We start from the raw sequence: 24,044 nt of genomic DNA on the forward strand, positions 1-24,044 counted from the left end.
TTTTGTTGGTAGCCCTCGCTATGTCGACCTTTCCGTCATCCTGGAATTTTAGGGAAAGTCCAAATCCTGGGGAGTGAGAAACTTTGCAAAACCAGCCAGCAAATAAATACATCATCTCATCATCACCGTCACATGGATTTTCATTCACAAACATTCCGTGAAAAAACATCGAGAAGTCCTTGTGGCACCTTAGAGACTAACAAATGTATTTGGGCGTAAGCTTTCGTGGGTTAAAATCCACTTCATCAGATGCATGGAGTGGGAAACACAATAGGCAGAATATATACAGACAGTACATGAAAAGATGGGAGTTGCCTTACGAAGTGGGGGGTCAGTTCTAACGAGATAATTAAAGTGGAAATGGGATATTATCAACAATTGACAAGAAGGGGTGAATACCAAGGGTGGGAAAATCACTTTTGTAGTGCTAATGAGGCCAATGCAATCAAGGTGGCCCATTTCCAACAGTTGACAAGAAGGTGTGAGTATCAGCAGGGGGAAATTAGTTTTTGTAGTGACCCATCCACTGCCAGTCTTTATTCGGGCCTAATTTGATGGTGTCCGGTTTGCAAATGAATTCCAGTTCTGCAGTTTCTTGTTGGAGTCTGTTTTTGAAGGTTTTTTGTTGAAGAATTGCCACTTTTAAGTCTGTTATTGAGTGTCTAGGGAGATTGAAGTGTTCTCCGACTGGTTTTTGGATGTTATAATGCTTGATATCTGTTTTGTGTCCATTTATTCTTTTGCATAGAGACTGTCCGGTTTGGCTAATATACAAGGCAGAGGGGCATTGCTGGCACATGATGGCATATATCACATTGGTAGATGTGCAGGTGAACAAGCCCCTGATGGCGTGGCTGATGTAGTTAGGTCCTATGATGGTGTCTGTTGAATAGATATGCAGACAGAGTTGGCAACAGGGTATTCACCCTCCCTTGGTATTCACCCCTTCTTGTCAACTGTTGAGAATAGGCCACTTCCACCTTCATTCAATGGGCTCGTTAGCACTGACACCCCCACTTGGTAAGGCAACTCCCAGCTTTTCATGTGCTGTGTATTTATACCTCCCTACTGTATTTTCCACTCCATGCATCTGATGAAGTCAGTTCTAGCCCACAAATGCCCAAATAAATGTTTTAGTCTCTAAGGTGCCACAAGGACTCCTCGTTGTCTTTGCTGATACAGACTAACACAGCTACCACCCTGAAACGTTCCATGGTTTCACCCAGAGCTGAACTGGGGGCAAAGCCCATGAATGATCCTGGAAAGACACTGGGAACAACAGGCCAACGGCTTTCAGTTTAAAAACTAGCCGCAAGTGGAGATAGGAAACCCCCAACCTCTGCCTCTGAGCGGGTCTGTGCCCATGGAACTGGTCTAAGGCCCAGGACACATGCATCCCGTTCCTTCTTCTCTGAATTTAGCCTCCCGGCTACCGTGGGGGCTGTTAGGAGTTACGTGGGAGGCAGCATGGCCTAGTGGATAGAGCACCGGCTTGAGTTCTATTCCTGGCTCTGCTGCTGGGTGACCTTGGGCAAGCCATTTCGCCTCCCTGTGCCTCAATTTCCCCATCTGTACAATGGGGATAACGATAGTGTCCTCCTTTGTAAAGCACTTTGAGATCTCCTGACAAGAGGAGCAAGGTGGTGTTATAGCCATTGACAGGTGGGGAAACTGAGACACAGAGCGGGGACTTGACCTGGCCAGAGTCATCCAGCAGGCCCGTAGCAGAGCCAGCAAACCCAGTCATCCTGTGCTTTGGTCACAGCTGCTCCTAATGGAGATCTGAGTAAACAATGGGCTCTGATTAAAACCACATTGCTGCAGACAGTGATGTAACTTTTGGCCTCACAATCACTTGAAATACCAGCTTCCGTGTTTCCTTGGTCGTCACTGGTTTGAGCTGGAGGCGGGGGAGAGTTCAAGCGACAGCCTTCGCCTAGGGGTCAGCTATCATGGGGGCTTGGCCCTGAACTTGGCTTCAGACTCAGGTGCGTTCCGAGGGACACCGAGGAGATGTCTACGCTGCAATCAGAGAGGGTGATGGCAGCTTATGTAGACACACCTGAGCTAGCTTTAATCTAAACCTGAGTGCCTCCTGCTGCTGGGTTTGAGGATTGGCAGGTTCCTAGCCCGAGAATGACCCCGCGTGAGGACAGTCCCACGAGGCAGGGGAGAAGTGGGAAACAAGCCAGGTTCAAGGATGACAGGTGGCCACCTGATCTGGACTGTATGTCGAACCAAGGACAATGGGGAGGAGCCAGGTGCCCTGGGAGAGGAGCTATGAGCACCAGGGAGGAGCCAGGTGTGCTGGGGAAGGAGCCAGGTACCCCAGGGGAGGGGCCATGTACCCCAGGGGAGGGGCCATCTTGGGAGATGTGAGAAAGAGGAATGGTTTTTGGAGGGAAGGAAAGTGTTAATAACCAGGTGCCAGTTTTTCCGCTGCTCCATGGGGGCGCTGGCCCCGAGGGCACAAGGAGCAATTAGCAAACTGGCTCCCCTCCCCACCTGCTTTGCAGTCCCTGTGGGAGCCGAGCAGGGGCCGAGCTCTGTGCGAGCTCATTGCTCCATGGACCCCGCTGGCCCCGGAGAGGAGCTGGGGTCACGTGCAAACCTGGTTCTCATCGGGGAATGGAAAATGTTAGGAGTGGAATCAGGTCCCTGCAGGGGCGGCGGCAGCCTGGACTCCAGGCCAAGCGCATAGCTGGCTCCGGGAGGGCTGCAGGGCAGAGCTAACACAGCTCAGAAAGCAGAGAGGAAGCCCTGGTCCTGCGGGGGCCGGGGGCCACAGTGCACGGGGTTGCCTCTGCATCCAGTGCGGGGAGCCCGCTAGGCAGGCAGCGAGAGTCACCCCCCAGTCCTCGGGCTGCTGCTGCAGGAGGAAACCAGGCTGACTTGTCCCTTGGGCCCCAAGAGCAGGGGGTGCAGGGTGCCAGGCACCGCCACGCCCCAATGGGGCAGACACCCCTACCCAGCATTGGGCCCTGGAGCATGGCAGCCGGCACTTGGTTCTTCAGTCTCCACCACTGGACTCTCCCGTGGACCCCAGACAACCCCTGGGCCTCTGCTCTTGGGAGAGAGGGGGGCACAGTTTTGGATGCCCACCTTGAAACCCCTGGGGCCAGAGGATTGCGATGCCGGTGCCCACCAGGCCAGCGGAGGGCAGGGGGAGCTGCAGCGGCTCAGTGGTGTTGGAGGATCTGGCCTGAGAGGTCTTAAGAGGAGGGCATCCAAAACCAAAGCCACATTTGAGCCCTACCTGCCGGTGCCATGCCCAGGGGTAGCCCAGGGAGCTGCTGGCAGAGCTGAGACCACCCCCAGTGCCCTGTGGGCCTTGCTGATGAGCCCGTTGTTCCTCTCTCGGCCTTTGGCCCAGGAGACCGTCGGGCACAGGCAGTGAATGGGCAGGAGGGAGACCCGCACCTGAATGCTCCACTGTGCTGGGCAGCTGAGGGTCTGGGCTGCTGCCTGCAACCCCTGGAGACCTCTGGCTCCTAGCGAGACCCCAACCTCATCAAGGAGGGGCTGGGTTAACAGTCCTGGGACTCCCCTCGCACCAGATACCAAGGGACGCCCAGACTGCTCTGGAATCCAGCAGGCAGACACAGGCTGGATCTGGCCCAGGTGCTGGGGAATCCTGGTTCTTTTGCTCTAGAGTGGCCCCTGGTGCTCCTGAGGGGGGAGCCCAGAGGAGCTGGAGCCCGGTCCTGCAGGGAGACAGCCAGGGACTCAGTGGGGTGTCCCATTTCCCTGAGCCCCCGGAGCCAGCCACTCCCCCACAACCTGCACGGGAACAGGGGCCGTTCCCTTTCCCCCCCCAGTGCCAGACTGAAGCCAATCCCTTCCAGATGGGCGGCTCCCCAGCCCTGCACCATGGTAGGAGCAGACGGCTCTGAGAGCAGGACGGTGGCCCCCATGCCACTGGCAGCTCTTCGCCCCTGCCGCTGAGCACTGCCCCGGCTGCGTCTCTCACCCAGGACTCAGGGCTGCTTCTGATCAAGGCTGCTGGCCGTTGTGCCCAGACCACACAAAAGCCGGGGGTGCAGCTGCAGCTGAGCCAGGCCTGCCTGGCGCATTCCCAGCCTGCCGGAGAAGTGGGTCTCCCCACGGCACTTGCCCTCAGCTCAAAGCTGGGACTCCCGGGGCCATGTGCAGCCCCTGTGGTAGGCTGGAGGATCTGGGCTTCTCCTGCATCCCTTGTCTCACATCCTGCCTGAGGCTGGGCTCAGGCACTGAGAACAGAGACCCTCCTTGCCCTCCATCTGCTCAAGGATGACACCGTTCCAGGGGCTCATGCCAGAGCCTCGTGGGGTGGGGGAGGAGGCGGTAGGGACGGGCATTTCTCTGGGTCTCAGCCAGTGGGGTGGCCCCTGCCCACCTGCAGCTCGCTCCTGCCCACCGGTGCCCATAAGGCTGGCTGGAGGCAGGGAGCCACCCCCACCCCAGGTCAGAGCCCAGTGACCGGGTGTGGCTAATGGGACCAGATCTCGGCTTGGCTTTCATAGGAGAGGACGCCCTGTGCCATAAGCCAGGCCAATGTCTCTGGAGGCCTTCTACACCCCCGGTCTCTCATGGGCCCTTCTGCACCCCAGATCCCTGTATGGCTGACTCTGCACCCTGGATCCCCCACCTGGCCCTTCCACACCCTGGATCCCTCAGGGGCTGCTCTGCACTCCAAATCTCCATGGGCTGATCCACACCCCAAATCCCCACAAGGGTCACGGCACCCTGGATCACTCTGCACTTCAGACCCCCTCCCCCAGGCTGCTCCACTCTCTGGATCCACCGTGGGTTGCTCTGTGCCCCAGATCCTCCCCCACCCTCCCCAAGGGCCACTCCATAACCCAGATTCCCACACACGCTGCGCCCCTGACTAGCCTCCCCACCGCTGCTCTGCCACCCCCGTGTGCCCCTGTCCCTTGGCCAGCCGCTCGGTCCCTCCAGCCCCGGTCACAGGCCTGTCCCCAGGGTCTCTCCGACACCCAGACCAGGCCAGTGCAGTGGGCTCTGCAGCTGCTGTTTCTCCAGCCAGCTCTCTGGGGCAGCAGCTGGAAGCCCTTTGGAGCTCCGAAAGCTGCCAGGGACCAGGCCCAACTTCTCCTGTGACTAAGAGCCGAGGCATTTGCCGCAGCCGCCCAGAGCCTGGGGCTGCGCCTGGGTTTGGCAGGCGAGGCCTGGCTGGCAGAGGTGCCTCCTTTCTGGGGGTTGGAGGAGACTAGGGCCGGGAGGAGCCAGTCACCCTGCACCCCTCCCTGGGTCTGGGGGAGTAAATAACGCCCCAGACATACTGGGCCTGGGGCATAGGGGTGAGTCCTCCCTAACCCAGTGCAGTGGGGCGAGGTGTGGGTTGGTGCAATCAGTTCAGTTCTCTCGCCCTGCCCCAGGCATGGACCCCGCTGTCACTGAGCCGGATTGCTGTGATGGGAGCAGGACTCCGCCTGCCCGGTGCGTCTCCTGGACACCGACTCCCACCCTGTTACCCCTACCCAGCAATGGGACCCTGCAGCCCACTTGCCTTAGGTCCCCAGGGCCAGGGCCAGTGCTGACCACCCCGCCCCCCCCCAAGCTACCCCAGAGCATAAACACAGCCTCTCACGGCATGCCACCCGAAGGTGCAAATGTTTGGGGTTCTCTCGTCAAGGGGCCACATGGTGCATCACAGAGGCACCTTGCACCGGCTTCGGTCACGCACTTTACTTACTCGCACAAGGAATACACAGATCTGTACAAGAACAACAACCCCTACTATCGTGTCCCTGCCTCGGTTTCCTTCCCACTCCAGGGCACACTCTGGGCTGGGGGTCAGGGTCCTCTAGGGCCATCCAGGAGCCTTCTGTTGCAGCCCATGGCTTGGGTCCTGGAAAATGGAGCTTTCTCCCCCAGCTCTCCTTCCACGACGTTGGCCCACCACTCCCCTTCCCACCCCACCTCTGCATTTCCCCAGACCCACCCAGCCAATGGGGTTTTCAAGCCCACTCTCAACACCATGGTGTCTCCTTGGCCTGGCCTACACTTAAAGTTGGTTCGACAACTCCGTCGGTCGGTGAGAACAGCCCCGTAGCTACACCCTCGGCGTAGCAACAGCTGCGTCAGCAGAAGAATGCTTCCATGGACGGAGCTACCATGGTTCCGGACAGTGGTGTTCCTACACCGGTGGAAACCCTCTTCCGTCACTGTGGGCCACCTCCACGTTACAAGGGTACATTGGCACAGCCACGGCAGCAGTGTGGTACAGATGTACCCTTTGTGCTGCTGCTTGGTGCATTTCCACTCACTCCACCTCCCCAGTCCTTTCCACACCAGGAGAAAACAGCATCTCCCCTTGCCCCAAGGTGCTTTACCCTGAGTTCCAAAGTCCCTGGTCTCGCAGGGCCCTGCCAGCCATGACGGATACATGGTGACTTTGGGGCCTCCTGCTACAGCGATTTTCACCCCTGCCACTTCACAGCATCCACCAGGAGTCATCAGCTGCACAGACACATTCCCCAATCATCACAGTCGCTGTAGCAGGGTCGTCACCTCCAGAGCGGCCTGGGGAGGCCCTGCAGCAGCCCTGCCTCAGTTTCCCCTCACCTGGGTTTTCCCCATCTCTCCTGGAGATTTGCATGGCTCCACCCTTGGTCCCAGTCATTCTCAGAGTTTAGCCCCCTTCCGGCCCTGCTGGGCTCTACAGGCAGCTCTCCCCACCAGCTGGGAGCCCAGGTACAACAGAAACCCAGCCTGCAGCTGGGTCCAGAAACCACCTTGAGCATCTTCCCTCTTCCTGCTCTTCTCCAGCAGCAACCCCCTGGGCTTTTCCTGGGGTTTGTCCTCCTGTCTCAGCCCCCACCACACTGGAGTCCTCTCCTTCCCTGCTAGCTCAGAGTCCCTGCTTGCTCCACTCTGTTTCTGCAGCCATCTGCCACCACCCCTCTGCTTTCTCCCCTGGCCTCTGAGCTAGATAAGGGAGTGGGCTGGGTCACATGACCCACAAGTCACATGACCTTTTTAATTCTCCCCACCTGGGGAGGTGAGCTAACAGTGCTGCAGGTGGAGCTGGGGCCATGTCCCCAGAAAGGGGCTAGACACCCTGTGACAGTCACTCTCAAGCAATAAAATGGGGGGACAGCATGAGCCCCAAGGATAATCCCTGAGTCTGGGGGATTCTACCCGACACCCATCCCTTACCCCAGACACCTAGGCAGAGGGTGATGCACTGAACCTGGGTGTCTGTGGCAATGTCCTGTGCCAGGTGTCCAGCTGGGATGTGCCACACCCACCACCCATGTCACATCCAACGTGGCAAAGGCTGACCCGCCCTCCCCATCTGTCCTTCCCCCATCACATTTTGGCACCAGCTTTGCGGTGCCAGCACTGAGCATATGGTGCCAGGAGGCACTGATCAGGGCTGAGTTTGGGGGCCTGAAGGCCACACTCTTGAGGTCACACGCAGGGCTCCCCGCAGCCCCGCGCTCAGGGAGCTAGTGGACCCAGGCCCGCTTGGCACAGGAATGAGGGCAGAGGAGGAGACGAATCATCCTCAGCATCTGGGAATGCCAGGCACACGCGAAGTATCTTTCCCAGCTCTGAAGAAGAGCTCTTTGTGGCTCAAAAGCTTGTCTCTCTCACCAGCAGATGTCGGTCCAATAAAAGCTATTACCTCCCCCACGTTGTCTCAGGAACACCTAGAGACAACAGATAAATCCCTCTGTGAATTGCCAGAGGCGGGCTTGCATCTAATGCAACGAGCTCTGTGCTCTCTTGCCTAAACCCTCCCGTCTCTGGCAGCGGGGCTCTGCACTTGGAGAGCCATCTGTCATGCGTCACGCTTTGCGGGCATTGGAGAGACGAGAACTCATCTTAGAACTCACCGCTTCTAACCCGCTGACTTGTGGTTCTCTGTGACGCAGCAGAGGGAACCGGTGCATGAGTGCTACAGAAGTTGTCCTGCCCTGGAGGTTTCTCTAGCCAGAAGCACCTTTCCCACACTGGTGCACAGGGTCGGATACACCCCAGGGAATTAATGAAAATTATGCAACATTACACATGTATTTGTTTACGGTTTAAATGCAGGATGTAGCCTCGCTAGGGAGACATGGAGGCCAACTTTCATGAATTTTGTATTTGTATTGCTCATTTTATCAAAGCTATTAAAGCGCTTTATCATCAGTTAATGAAAAATTGGACCCCAAACTGACCCAGCATGCGGGGTTTGTAAAACTAAAGAATAGTTGTTAAATAACGACTCTTGAAATTAATGCTGCTTTTTGTACTGAATTAGGGCCCCAAAACATACTTTTTCAACCACGATGCTGGCGGGCACATCTCTTCAAAGTCCAAGATCGGAGCCCGGGAGGGGAAGTGCCCGGCTGGGGGTGCAGGATCTGGAGGCACGGGGGCTGCCCGAAGCCGGTAGCGCTCGGGCAGCCCGGCTCTTAAACAGAGCGGGGGCGGCTGGAGCCTCCAGCCGCGGGGGCTGTGTGTAACTGACACAGTGTCAGTTACACAGAGCCCCAGCCGCTGGAGGCTCTGTTTAAGAGCCGGGCTGCCCCAGAGCTACCGGCTTCGGGCAGCCCCGTGCCTGGAGACCCTGCGCCGCCGGAGCCCGGGATGGGAAGTGCCCGGCTGGGGGTGCAGGGTCTGGAGGCACGGGGCTGCCCGAAGCCGGTAGCGCTCGGGCAGCCCGGCTCTTAAACAGAGCGGGGGCGGCTGGAGCCTCCAGCCCCCGGGGCTCTGTGTAACTGACCCAGTGTCAGTTACACAGAGCCAAAGAGGAGCAAAGCCTCCAGCCCCCTGGGCTGTGTGTAACTGACACAGAGGCTCTGTTTAAGAACCGGGCTGCCCGAGAGCTACCGGCTTCAGGCAGCCCCCTTGCCTCCGGACCCTGTGCCGCCAGCCGGGCACTTCCCCTCCCGGGCTCCGGCGGCGCAGGGTCCGGAGGCACGGGGGCTGCCCGAAGCCGGTAGCGCTGGGGCAGCCCGGCTCTTAGAGCCTAAGAGGAGCAGAGCCTCCAGCTGCGGGGGCTCTGCTCCTCTTCGGCTCTGTGTAACTTATACAGTGTAAGTTACGCAGAGCCGCCGGAGCCCCGGAGGGGAAGTGCCCGGCTGGGGGCGCAGGGTCCGGAGGCATAGGGGCTGCCCAAAGCCCGAGCGCTACCAGCTTCACGGTTTGCTGGGCAGCCTCCAGACCCTGCGCGCTGGGGCTCCAGCTGCGCTGGGGAAGCGCCGGCCGGGGGCGCAGGGTCTGGGGGCTGCCCGGCAAACCGTGAAGCTGGTAGCACTGGGGCAGCCCTTTCCCCCTGGCTGGGAGTGGGAGGGAGGAGGGGGCGGAGTTAGGGTGGGGGAAGGGGCGGAGTTGGGGCGGGGCTAGGGGTGGGGAAATGGGCGGGGCCATGGCCCGTGGAGGGTCCTCTTTTTTTATTTATGAGATATGGTAACCCTAATATCAGCAAGATAAAAGCACACCTTTTCAGGGCTGTCTTTCACCAATGGTGCAAACCGTGCAATGCAATTGTGAAGGGTGTAGCAGACTTCATCATCAGTCATTTCATCAAAATGAAGACCTCCTCCATTTTGTCCCTAAGTTTATTTTGCTCACTGTTGCAGACATCTGTGGCTGGTAACTTCCTGGAATTGCACCAATATTCTTGACTTGAGTGTTAAGAAACTGTCAGAACAGAGGACAGTCTATTTTAGATGGTGGTATATTTTCACTGACCCAAGTTCAGCTCCAATTACAGATAACATCCAACCGCTCTTGTTGTGCAATAGTTGTTGTGTTGAAACAGGGTGAAATTGTGCTGTATTTTATGAGATTCTCCTTGCAAATCTTACTTTCTCGTTAAAGGCTTCTGTGATTTGTTCAGATGGTTTGCAACAGCTGATTTTCGCTCATGGTCTAGAACAATGTTACACATTTTGCAAAAGTGTTTTCCTCCCTCTTCAAATACTTCTCCAGGAAAATCTTTTGCTCTGTCCTTTGCTGGTATATTTGCAAAGTGAGACCTTTCTTGTGGCATTTTTGGTCAAAACTGTTTAATGCTACCTCTATCCTCCACATGATCTGTCATTTTACTATATCCTTTTCGTTAACGGTCATATTACGCAATATTACATGCCTACGCATAGTGAAACATGTTATGCAGGCGCATAATTGCGTCATTCTCTGGGATGTAATGGAGATGTGCTAAACAACATTTTCTTCTCAATCTGTGTCCGTGGCTTGTATCACAGATTCATATGTTCCAAGGACCATTGTGATCATCTATCTGACCTCCTGAACAACACAGGCCAGAGAACGTCTTGAACAAAATTCCTAGATCACCCAATTTTGATTTTAAATTTGTTAGAGATGGAGAATCCACCACGACCCTTGCTAAATTGTTTCAAATGGTTAATTACACTCACTGTTTAAAAGGGATGCCTTATTTCCATTCGGAATTTCTCTAGCTTCAATTTCCAGCCATTGGATCATGCTCGACGTTCCTCTGCTAGATTGAAGAGCCCATTATTAAATATTTATTCCCTATGTAGGTACTGACAGACTTGGGATCAAGTCACCCCTTAGCCGTCTACCACTGTGCCCAGGAAATTTACATGGCAAGTTTATTCTGCCATAGGCACCATCCTCCAGAAAAACAGCTCCCGAAGGGCGACTGTGCTGCTCTGTTGTTGATACAGAGGTAGCCAAACGGGTGCGGTGGCTCTGCTGGATGCAGGTGGGATGTTCTCCCATCGCTCCTCTTTCCCATGGAGTGGTCTGAGCCAGAAGCTGAAGATTCCAAGTCTGATCCTGGGTTGATCTGATCCTGGGGTGATCGCTGTAGTGCCCACGTGGATATTCCGTGCGTAAGGGGTTGGGTCACTCATGACTAGGGCATTAAAGCTAAGAGACCCCAGACACTCCAACGAGCACCTAGGCACTAAGTGTGGCTAGGCAGGACACCCATAGATAGATAGATAGACGGGGTGGATGGGAATAGATAGATAGATAGATAGATAGATAGATGTGTATGAGGAGGAAAGAGCTCTGAATTTTATTTGTTTAATTTCAGCAGCTGTACTTTTCATCAGTCTCACAAAACATGTTTCTCTCTCCTGTTTGCATCCTCCAGGCTCCAGCAGGTCAAGTTTCTTTTCCATTGTAGTTACTTGTATTTATTTGGCAAAATTACAGAATTTAATCCAACGAAGCAGTTCGCTCATCTTTCTCCATAATACGATGTTTGGGTCAAAAAATCAGGTTTCTTTTCCACAGCCAGGCCACCGGGCCCAGCACACTTTTGTGTGGAGAATTTTCACAGTGAGGCTCATTAACCGTTAGAACAACTCGCCCGGGGACATGCAGGTTTCTCCATCTCGAGGAATCGGGTTGAATGTCTCTTTCGAAGAGGTCGTCTCTAGTTCAGCCAGTAGCTGCAGGAATCACTGAGCAAGGTTCTCCGGCCCGTGCTACACAGGTCACACTAGATGATCACAATGGTCCTTTCTGGGCTTGGAAGCTGTGAAACTGATAGCTCCATCCGCTAGACGCGAGCCTTGGCAGAATGCTGTGAATGTAGACCCCGACCCTCTGAACGCCCGTTGAACTCAATGGAGAGCTCTTACTGTTTCCGTCATTTCTGCAGTAGGGTTCTCCCGCGTCGTGTGGCCCCCTGCATCCCGCTGCACACACGACACCCAAGGGTCAGGCCATCCTGCCAGCCAACTGGCTCTGAATTTGCAGTGGAAGTGAGGAAGGGCCAGAGAACGTTCCCGCGCTGAGCCCGAGCGTGGGCCAGGGACCATAAGCCTTGCTGCACACTTTCCCCTGGCCATGATTTCTCAGCACTCCTCAAACCCCAGGGGAACCGGCGGTGTGCACAGAGGGGGCTAGGTGTGAGCAGCCACCCAGCACCCCACCCTGGGCTCTGGGACAAGGAACAGAACAAGCGTGGGGGACCTGCCTGCTGCAGCACTACAGACGGAAACTCCCTCTGCAAATGCAGACAGAGTCACGAGGAAACCAACTGACCATGACTGCCGAGCCACAAAGGGGAAACCAGCAACGCCTCCCCCTGAGTCCCCCCAACCCTTCCCCCCCAGAGCCTCCCCATTCCCCCACTCCCCCTGAGTCCCCCCCAACCCTTCCCCCCCAGAGCCTCCCCATTCCCCCATCCTCCCAGACACTCCCTGATCCCCCCCACCCTCCCCCAGAACTTCCCCCATCCCACCCCCAGAGCCTCCTGATCCCCCTCCTATCCCACCCCAAAGACTCCCTGATTCCCCCAACCCTCCCCCACCTACCCCCAGCCCACTTGCAGTCCCTCCCCTGATCCCAGCACAGCTCCCCCACTCTGCCCAGTGCTCTCCATGGAGGGAGGGCGACACCCTGTGGTCCTGGTGGGGAAGCGTCGGCATCATTGCTCTGGGCTTCCTTTTCCAGCCATACCATCAGGGGCTCGTTCACCTGCACATCTACCAATGTGATATATGCCATCATGTGCCAGCAATGCCCCTCTGCCATGTACATTGGCCAAACCGGACAGTCTCTACGCAAAAGAATTAATGGACACAAATCTGACATCAGGAATCAAAATACTCAAAAACCAGTGGGAGAACACTTTAACCTGTCTGGTCATTCAGTGACAGACCTGCGGGTGGCTATATTACAACAGAAAAACTTCAAAAACAGACTCCAAAGAGAGACTGCTGAGCTAAAATTGATATGCAAACTAGACACAATCAACTCCGGTTTGAATAAGGACTGGGAATGGCTGAGCCATTACAAACATTGACTCTATCTCCCCTTGTAAGTATTCTCACACTTATTATCAAACTGTCTGTACTGGGCTAGCTTGATTATCACTTCAAAAGTTTTTTTTCTCTTAATTAATTGGCCTCTCAGAGTTGGTAAGACAACTCCCACCTGTTTATGCTCTCTGTATGTGTGTATATATATCTCCTCAATATATGTTCCATTCTATATGCATCCGAAGAAGTGGGCTGTAGTCCACGAAAGCTTATGCTCTAATAAATTTGTTAGTCTCTAAGGTGCCACAAGTACTCCTGTTCTTCTTTTTCCAGGGGAGCTCATGGGCCGGTGCCTCACTCCAGCTGGGGGGCCTGCTAGGGGCAGGAGAGAGGTTCCAGTCTCGGACAGGGGGTTTCCTTCACTGTCATTATTCTTCGCACAGGAAACAGATAAGGTATAGGGACACTCATCTTCCACTCTCCTTGCCTTCCCAAACTGCTGACTAGATAAAGCCATCAGCTCACAAGACTGCCTAGGCTCATCCAAAATCTCCTTGTTCTCCTCTCCCTTCGCTTGATCTAATTCCAGATTTACTTCTGAGACATTAGATAGATATTCAGAAACTTCATTCACAGCCAAACAGCTACTTTCCAAAGACAAACTTTTGGAGAAACCCTCCATAGGCACAACCTTAGGATCAATCCTCTCTTGTGCCTGGTTTGTATTAACTTGACTGACCATAGCTTTAATATCATTTCCAATCATAATATCCTTAGGGATTATGTCTTTTACTCCCACAACCATGGTGCCCTCCAATCCCTTCCATTTCAGGTGGATTTTAGCCAAAGGCACCCTGACAAAATACTTAGATAAGGCTACAACAGTTACATCTTCACCTGGCAAATAATCTTCCTTCCTGACAAGACTTGCTTTAACCAGAGTAATATCTGCTGCGGTGTCCCTCCATGCCATACACCTCACTCCATTAACTTCTGCACTGCTAATAAACTCTGCATTATTTCCCCCATATTTAGCTCTAATGTGAGTTTTAAGGTCGAATTCTTCCGAGACCACAGAAACAGCATTTGCACACAGGGCACCAATGCTGGGCTCTGTGTGGCTTGCCTGTGAGTTTACAACAACAGGGTTAGCATTGGCCGTGGCATTTGGGGTTGCTGGTTTTGGGCCGCCCTTCAGTGTCGGGCAGTCTGGTCTCATGTGGCCCAGGATACCACAGTGATAGCATGTAACCTGTTCCATCCTGGGATGTGAGTTCCTACCCCCCGGACCTCCTTGAACTCCTTTAGAAGAGTCAGGTTTATTTTTAAATCCTTCCCTCCTCTTGAACTGGGGAGAATGGTGATCAGTTTTCCCCGGGGTTTTACACCCTTCTCGAGCCCTGTTTTGGGTATGGGCATCCGCAATCTCTGCTGCCCGTAGGACTGACTCAGGGTCCCTGTCACACACAGCTGCTCTCACATTGTCCGGCACAATGTCTAAGAACTGTTCCAAAGTTATTAAATCCAGCAGTTTTTCAAAACTCCCATGAACCTTGGCTCCCATAACCCACTTTTTAACAAAACCCATCAGCTTATGAGCACATTCTACAAAAGTACAATCCTTAGACATTTTAAACTCTCTAAACTTAACTCTGTAAGATTCAGGAGTAACCTTGAACCGCCTTAACACAGAATCCTTAAACCGCTCATAATTTAAGGCTTCTTGTTCCCCCAAGTCATTAAACACCTCCCTGGCTTTTCCAGTCAGTCTGGTCAGCAGGACAGGCATTCGCTGACCCTCAGGGATCTGGTACAGATTGCAGAGGCGTTCAAAGGTAGACAAAATCTCCTCTATATCCTCAGTATCATTGTAAATGGGACACATCCTTTCCCAGTTTTTCTCATGGTGGGGGGGAAGTGGAGTACCAGGTGGGGATGACTTTCTCCGCTCTTCCATTACTTGGAGCTGAAGTCTGGCCGTCTCCTGTTCCATCCTGTGAGTCTCCTGTTCCATCCTGTGAGTCTCCTGCTCAGCAGCGAGCAGCTCTAGACGTCCCTTATGAGCTCTCTCTTCTCTCTCATCAGCCTCCTTCTTTCTTTGATCAGCTTCTTTCTCTCTCTCAGCAGCCTCTTTCTCTCTCTCAGCAGCCTCTTTCTCTCTCTCTCTTTCTAACTCTGCTATTTTTTGCTTCTCCAGCAATCGAAGATCTGCTAGCTTTTGTTCATGCTCAAATTGCAGTTTACTTGTCACCCTTTGCATCCTAATTTTTTCTGCATCTTCTGCAGCCTCAGGTAAGGGCTGTGCTCTTGCCCCCTGATCACTGGCTATTAACAGATTTCTCAGTTCTTCCTTTGTAGCTTTCTTTCTAAAGCATATCCTCTTTTCTGAACACAAATTTTCCAGGGCTTTTTTGCCAAGTCCCTCATATGCTCTTTGCTCAGCCATTGCAGCAGCTCTTTAACCAACAAAACTCTCAATCCCAAAATTCAAATTTGGATAGCGTGGGGTTCTGACCCAAAGCTTAATTGACCTGGTTCTGTGGATCCAAGCACGACTACGCCACTGTGACAATGCGGTTCTGGCGGAACCCAACTGAGAGTGCCAACTCAGGACAAATTGCTCAAATAGGGCAGTTACAGCCCAAGGCTGGGGTTTTTCCACCTCTAAGGCAAACCAAACCAGCCAGACTAAGACTTCGGTCTCACCCCACTGGCTAACCGCAAGTCTCACAAGCAATCTCCTTAGACACTCCAGTTTCCCAGTATTACCACCAGTGCCACACGTTATGGGGACAAATGGTTATAAAAACCAATACCCCAGTAAAAGAAAAAGGTTCTCCTGATCCCAAAGGACCAAGCCCCAGACCCAGGTCAATGTACAAGTCAGACCTTACCCACAAATCACGCTACTGCCAATCCTTTAGAATCTAAAATCTAAAGGTTTATTCATAAAAGGAAAAAGATAGAGATGAGAGTTAGAATTGGTTAAATGGAATCAATTACATACAGTAATGGCAAAGTTCTTGGTTCAGGCTTGCAGCAGCGATGGAATAAACTGCAGGTTCAAATCAAGTCTCTGGAATACATCCCCAGCTGGGATGGGTCATTCAGTCCTTTGTTCAGAGCTTCAGTTTGTAGCAAAGTCCCTCCAGAGGTAAGAAGCAGGATTGAAGACAAGATGGAGATCAGGCACCAGCCTTATATAGTCTTTTCCAGGTGTAAGATCACCTCTTTGTTCTTACTGTGGAAAATTACAGCAAAATGGAGTCTGGAGTCACATGGGCCAGTCCCTGCATACTTTGCTGAGGTACAAGGCGTATCTGCCTTCTCTCAATGGGTCCATTGTATAGCTGATGGTCCTTAATGGGCCATCAAGCAGGCTAGGCAGAGCTAATCTCAGCTTGTCTGGGATGTCACCCAGAAGCATAGCATAAGTTTGCCATACAGACAGTATAGAGCCAATATTCATAACTTCGACTACAAAACTGATACATACATATAGACAGCATAATCATAACCAGTAAACCATAACCTTGTCCTAGACACCCCATTTGACCCCCTTTATACAAGATTTGGGTGCCACTACAGGACCTTGGTTGCAACCATGATCTATATGGTCCCAGTTTAGGTCAATAACGTCACACCCCCAACGCAAAATTGATGCAGGAAGGGATGACACAAACATCACTGACTGCATCCCAAGAGCTCCCCATCCTGGGTTCTGTCTCACTACAGCTAGTATTGGGTTAGAAGCCGTACCAGTGTATAACAGAAATGGTTTATCAAAATCATGTTCAACCACATGATTGAACCTCTTTACAAACTCAAGGTAACACTTAGTTAGAACAATAGTGGATTGGATCTGCTCTGGCAGCATGGTTCCTGTATGTGCCATGTGATCTTGCCAAGAGCTAAAGAAAACTGCTACTTTATCCATACAAGCTTGGGCAAATGTTTGGAACCCAATTAACATCGAATAAATGCAGATATTAATGTTCTTCATAGTCCAGGAGTCTTGGCATTTAGCCATGAAAGCAATATGGTAGTGTGCCTCAGTCTTCCTTTTCATACAGCACATTAGGTCTGGAATGTCTTTTCCCCTGTGAAAAGTTCCCATATTGTTTATAGGCATTACCTGTGAAACCCCAGTGTAACAAGGCCTTTTAACATAACGTGTGTTTTCATGTATTCCTTTTAACATGTCCAAGGGATTCTCCAAAAGATTAGGCACATTGTTAATTACAAAATTTAGCAATAACAACAAGTTCATTGCAAGTGTCCATCTACAGTCATGTTTGTCATGCCACACCTTTGGCTCAATACCATTGGAGTTTGGGCATTTTAGGGTTAACCTGTGGCTTCCCTTTGCAAAATTCAGTTTTCTCTTTCCTCCTTGTCCTGCAGGATCAAACCCCGATTTCTCTTGCTTAACAGAATTCACTGGCTGATGGGGTGGGCCCTCTGTGCTAACAGCTATTAGCAAGTCCTTCCTTTCCCAGCCAGGCAAGTAATTTGCACTACCCCAGACCAGAGCCAGTCCACCAGTTTTCATATTCGTAACTGCTATCATCTCCAAGGCTGGACTCTGTCTTAAAGAGATACCACACAAATCCAAAGAGTCTGCGGGTGAGAGTTTGCTTGCTCTCCCCCGCATCCTCAAGCATTTAGCCATAAAACTGCTCTGCTCTGACACATCAGTAACCAAATCTGTCCTCAAACCCTGAAGCACAAACTGCTCATTTAAAGAATCAGAAAGGAGACATTCCTGTTCCAACACCGTTGTCTCCCCAACAAGTTGGCCCCACACAGCCACTCGGTTATAGGGATGCCTCAATTCCTTAACAACTTTTACTTCCTCTGAGACCTTCTCAAAGCTACCCACACTGGATCTTTTAAAAGGAAAGTCAGAGGATCCATTCACAACAGACAATTTTTTGGCTGCTAGGAACTGAAACTTCCTTGATTAAATCACTCTCACACCCTTCAGTTGCAGGGAACTGCTTGCACCGAGTACCATGAGGATTCCTTTCTCCAGGAGCTTTTCTAAGCAGCAATTCACCCCTCACAGAAATTCTGCCCTTACCCTCTTCACCTAGGGCTTGCTCTAAAGGCACACTTTCCTGAGCAACAACAGACTCTGTCTGGGTCTTACTTACATTCAGGATCACCTCTGGCCCATCAGGCAGATCTCTACACAATCCCCTTTCAGGTGAACCCATAGACTTCCTAGATAAAAGGTTAGAAATACTTCCCTTCTCTTTGCCACACACCAGCTTAGGAATTTTTTCCTTTTTGCTACAAGTTGTTAAACTGTCCGTAGGTAACACAACCAAATTACCTTTCTGCTCTCCTTGTGCCCTGGCTAGGGTATCACCCTGATCAGACAGAGTTGTTACACCCTTCTCCAACCACACATGAGCAACAGGCCCAATACAAGCATCAGAATTGTCTGGTCTCTGGGATTTTGCTAAGACACTAACTGGATGCAACCTAGTTACGGTGCCATTCTCCCCAGCAGATGCAAACTTAGGACCATTCCCTTCCTGGGCTTTAGTTGAATCCAGAACCAACTCTGAGACAACTAAATTACTGTCAACCATCACAGGCCGAAAGGCACCTTCTGTCTGCTCCACAGACAAAAAAGAGTTGGAGATGCATTTTTCTTTACTAGACATATAATTTGGGATTTCATTTCCCTTGTCCCAGCACACCGGGCTGTTCACAGACAACTGCTTGGAGACTGGGGTAGCTTCCTCCATAGGCAAGTCAATACCCCTGACAGACACAGGCACATTTCCTTCACTGTCATTATTCTTCGCACAGGAAACAGATAAGGTATAGGGACACTCATCTTCCACTCTCCTTGCCTTCCCAAACTGCTGACTAGATAAAGCCATCAGCTCACAAGACTGCCTAGGCTCATCCAAAATCTCCTTGTTCTCCTCTCCCTTTGCTTGATCTAATTCCAGATTTACTTCTGAGACATTAGATAGATATTCAGAAACTTCATTCACAGCCAAACAGCTACTTTCCAAAGACAAACTTTTGGAGAAACCCTCCATAGGCACAACCTTAGGATCAATCCTCTCTTGTGCCTGGTTTGTATTAACTTGACTGACCATAGCTTTAATATCATTTCCAATCATAATATCCTTAGGGATTATGTCTTTTACTCCCACAACCATGGTGCCCTCCAATCCCTTCCATTTCAGGTGGATTTTAGCCAAAGGCACCCTGACAAAATACTTAGATAAGGCTACAACAGTTACATCTTCACCTGGCAAATAATCTTCCTTCCTGACAAGACTTGCTTTAACCAGAGTAATATCTGCTGCGGTGTCCCTCCATGCCATACACCTCACTCCATTAACTTCTGCACTGCTAATAAACTCTGCATTATTTCCCCCATATTTAGCTCTAATGTGAGTTTTAAGGTCGAATTCTTCCGAGACCACAGAAACAGCATTTGCACACAGGGCACCAATGCTGGGCTCTGTGTGGCTTGCCTGTGAGTTTACAACAACAGGGTTAGCATTGGCCGTGGCATTTGGGGTTGCTGGTTTTGGGCCGCCCTTCAGTGTCGGGCAGTCTGGTCTCATGTGGCCCAGCATACCACAGTGATAGCATGTAACCTGTTCCGTCCTGGGATGTGAGTTCCTACCCCCCGGACCTCCTTGAACTCCTTTAGAAGAGTCAGGTTTATTTTTAAATCCTTCCCTCCTCTTGAACTGGGGAGAATGGTGATCAGTTTTCCCCGGGGTTTTACACCCTTCTCGAGCCCTGTTTTGGGTATGGGCATCCGCAATCTCTGCTGCCCGTAGGACTGACTCAGGGTCCCTGTCACACACAGCTGCTCTCACATTGTCCGGCACAATGTCTAAGAACTGTTCCAAAGTTATTAAATCCAGCAGTTTTTCAAAACTCCCATGAACCTTGGCTCCCATAACCCACTTTTTAACAAAACCCATCAGCTTATGAGCACATTCTACAAAAGTACAATCCTTAGACATTTTAAACTCTCTAAACTTAACTCTGTAAGATTCAGGAGTAACCTTGAACCGCCTTAACACAGAATCCTTAAACCGCTCATAATTTAAGGCTTCTTGTTCCCCCAAGTCATTAAACACCTCCCTGGCTTTTCCAGTCAGTCTGGTCAGCAGGACAGGCATTCGCTGACCCTCAGGGATCTGGTACAGATTGCAGAGGCGTTCAAAGGTAGACAAAAACTCCTCTATATCCTCAGTATCATTGTAAATGGGACACATCCTTTCCCAGTTTTTCTCATGGTGGGGGGGAAGTGGAGTACCAGGTGGGGATGACTTTCTCCGCTCTTCCATTACTTGGAGCTGAAGTCTGGCCGTCTCCTGTTCCATCCTGTGAGTCTCCTGTTCCATCCTGTGAGTCTCCTGCTCAGCAGCGAGCAGCTCTAGACGTCCCTTATGAGCTCTCTCTTCTCTCTCATCAGCCTCCTTCTTTCTTTGATCAGCTTCTTTCTCTCTCTCAGCAGCCTCTTTCTCTCTCTCAGCAGCCTCTTTCTCTCTCTCTCTTTCTAACTCTGCTATTTTTTGCTTCTCCAGCAATCGAAGATCTGCTAGCTTCTGTTCATGCTCAAATTGCAGTTTACTTGTCACCCTTTGCATCCTAATTTTTTCTGCATCTTCTGCAGCCTCAGGTAAGGGCTGTGCTCTTGCCCCCTGATCACTGGCTATTAACAGATTTCTCAGTTCTTCCTTTGTAGCTTTCTTTCTAAAGCATATCCTCTTTTCTGAACACAAATTTTCCAGGGCTTTTTTGCCAAGTCCCTCATATGCTCTTTGCTCAGCCATTGCAGCAGCTCTTTAACCAACAAAACTCTCAATCCCAAAATTCAAATTTGGATAGCGTGGGGTTCTGACCCAAAGCTTAATTGACCTGGTTCTGTGGATCCAAGCACGACTACGCCACTGTGACAATGCGGTTCTGGCGGAACCCAACTGAGAGTGCCAACTCAGGACAAATTGCTCAAATAGGGCAGTTACAGCCCAAGGCTGGGGTTTTTCCACCTCTAAGGCAAACCAAACCAGCCAGACTAAGACTTCGGTCTCACCCCACTGGCTAACCGCAAGTCTCACAAGCAATCTCCTTAGACACTCCAGTTTCCCAGTATTACCACCAGTGCCACACGTTATGGGGACAAATGGTTATAAAAACCAATACCCCAGTAAAAGAAAAAGGTTCTCCTGATCCCAAAGGACCAAGCCCCAGACCCAGGTCAATGTACAAGTCAGACCTTACCTACAAATCACGCTACTGCCAATCCTTTAGAATCTAAAATCTAAAGGTTTATTCATAAAAGGAAAAAGATAGAGATGAGAGTTAGAATTGGTTAAATGGAATCAATTACATACAGTAATGGCAAAGTTCTTGGTTCAGGCTTGCAGCAGCGATGGAATAAACTGCAGGTTCAAATCAAGTCTCTGGAATACATCCCCAGCTGGGATGGGTCATTCAGTCCTTTGTTCAGAGCTTCAGTTTGTAGCAAAGTCCCTCCAGAGGTAAGAAGCAGGATTGAAGACAAGATGGAGATCAGGCATCAGCCTTATATAGTCTTTTCCAGGTGTAAGATCACCTCTTTGTTCTTACTGTGGAAAATTACAGCAAAATGGAGTCTGGAGTCACATGGGCCAGTCCCTGCATACTTTGCTGAGGTACAAGGCGTATCTGCCTTCTCTCAATGGGTCCATTGTATAGCTGATGGTCCTTAATGGGCCATCAAGCAGGCTAGGCAGAGCTAATCTCAGCTTGTCTGGGATGTCACCCAGAAGCATAGCATAAGTTTGCCATACAGACAGTATAGAGCCAATATTCATAACTTCGACTACAAAACTGATACATACATATAGACAGCATAATCATAACCAGTAAACCATAACCTTGTCCTAGACACCCCATTTGACCCCCTTTATACAAGATTTGGGTGCCACTACAGGACCTTGGTTGCAACCATGATCTATATGGTCCCAGTTTAGGTCAATAACGTCACACCTTGACTATGAAAGAACTGGCTGTGGCCAGAGTAGCTCTTGTCCAGCTGGCCAGGGTTATGCTTGGATCGGCGTCCCCTCATCACTCATTAATGGAGGACCAGTTTTCTCTGCAATGCACCATTCATCCCTCGCCCACCAGCAGGGAGGCAGCGCTGTTAATGCAAATGAGCATGGCTTTATGGAGAATAGGGATTGTTAAATAAACTTGTGGTCGTTCTTTGATGAGATCACAAGTCGGGTTCATAACGGTAACTGTGTTGACATAAATACTTAGATATGTTAGTTTTACTTAGATTAGTTTCTTTGGGAGCGAGGACGGTTTTGTTAGTCTGTGTTTGTACAGCGCCTAGCACAATGGAGTCCTGGTCTGTGACTGGGGGATCCAAGATGCTACCATACTGTAAACAGTAAATAATAATGTACTTGGATTTCTGTAGGGCATCAGTGCTGCACAATGTTCTGATCAAAAAGTAGCACAGCGCTGAATCGTTATGGGACCTAATCCGTGGGGTAAAAACTGGCTAACTGATAGATCTCAACATGGAACGGTTAGTGGGGAATCGTCACTCCAGAGGGTGTTTCTAGGGGGGTTCTTCAGAGATCTGTTCTTGGGCCAATGCAGTTCCATATCTTTATCAATGATCTGCAAGGAAATATGCAGTCATTGCTGGTGAAGTTTGCAGATGACGCAGACTGGTGGGGAGATAAATAATGGACCTGTATTCCCCCCGCTGGGGTTCACTTCGACTAGCTCCATCGAGGTGGGCTCCGTTCCAGAGCCTTGTCTCCACTAAAAAGCAACAGAGGGTCCTGTGGCACCTTTGAGACTAACAGAAGTACTGGGAGCATAAGCTTTCGTGGGTAAGAACCTCACTTCTTCAGACGTCTTGCATCTGAAGAAGTGAGGTTCTTACCCACGAAAGCTTATGCTCCCAGTACTTCTGTTAGTCTCAAAGGTGCCACAGGACCCTCTGTTGCTTTTTACAGATTCAGACTAACACGGCTACCCCTCTGATACTTGTCTCCACTAGGAGTTCATTGTCCCGGTGTAAAAAACACCTTTTCTGAAATGAAGCCATAGTCACAGCCTCTCGGTTTAGACCCAGCAGGGCGTCTGCTCTGCATAGGGCCTTTATCGTTGGGATCACAAAGCTACTTTGCACAGCACTCAGGGAGCTCTGTGTGATGCATGTCTGGCAGCATCGATTACCCAGCAGATAGCTTATCTGGGGAGTTAACCTCCCCCACCAGCACAGCCTCTGGTTTCAGAACTGCGTCATTTCCATCCCTTCTCCCACATGGGGGCTGGGTGGCCAGCGCCCATGGCGCTCTCTCCTTTGTTGCTCACTGTGATGAAGTGGGGGAGTTTCTTATTTTCCGTGTTTCCTATGGGGAATTTTCTTGGTTTTCCAATGGTTTGCATGCAGAGGGGGTGGGACTCAGTTTCCCTAGGTGTTACTGGTTTAACGAGGTGATGGGAGAGGGAGTTTGTTGTTACAGAGGACCGGAGAGGGAACTTGGGACCCCAGCCGATGGCCTGGAGAATGGAGACCCCAGCAACTGGTGACCTGGAGGTCCAGCCCAGGAGTCACAGCCGGCTCTGGCCAGTGGGAGGACAATGGGCTGCGAAGAGAGCAGAGGAGGCCCAGGCGACCTTGTTTACCTGGAGAGAAGACAATGGACAGAGGTGGGGCTTGGGGCTGGTGATATGGGATGCCCAGCTGGGAAGCGGGAGCTCTGGGCCGGAGGAGGGAGCAGGCAGAGCCCACCTGGATGCAGGGAGACTGGGATGTGCTGTGCTGAGGGAGGCCAGGCCTGAGGCCCTGAGAGTTTCCTGTGCTGGGTTCAGACTCTCAATAAACCCTCCTGTGTTACACTGGCTGAGAGTCACTCCAGTCTGGAGAACAGGGGGGCATTATTCCCTCTGGGAGTGGAGGCCCCGGGAGTCCAGAGCGAGTGGACTCCCTGAGGGGGCCCATGGCGAGAGACAGACATGCTAAGGCTCAGCGAGGTGTGGCTCCAGGAGGCGGAGGGACTTAACCCCTGAGAGAGAGTGGACCCCCGAGATGGGCTGTCTCACTGAAAGGGACACCCCCCACGGACTGCACGGGGCCAAGAGTGGGCACGATCTGTGAAGGGAGCCTCTCGCTCTTTGGGATTCAGTTCCAGTTCCCTGGCACGATCACCACCACATCCCATTTCTCCCCTCCCCACCCCCTTTTAACTCCTCTACCTTCTCTGCTGAGCTATGAAAACCACCCCGCCAGATCGTGGTCCTGTGCCCAAGGCCACAGTTTCCTTCATTTATTAA

The sequence above is a fragment of the Chrysemys picta genome, chromosome 2, assembly GCF_011386835.1.
Source record: "Chrysemys picta bellii isolate R12L10 chromosome 2, ASM1138683v2, whole genome shotgun sequence".
In the NCBI taxonomy this organism is placed as follows: domain Eukaryota; kingdom Metazoa; phylum Chordata; order Testudines; family Emydidae; genus Chrysemys; species Chrysemys picta.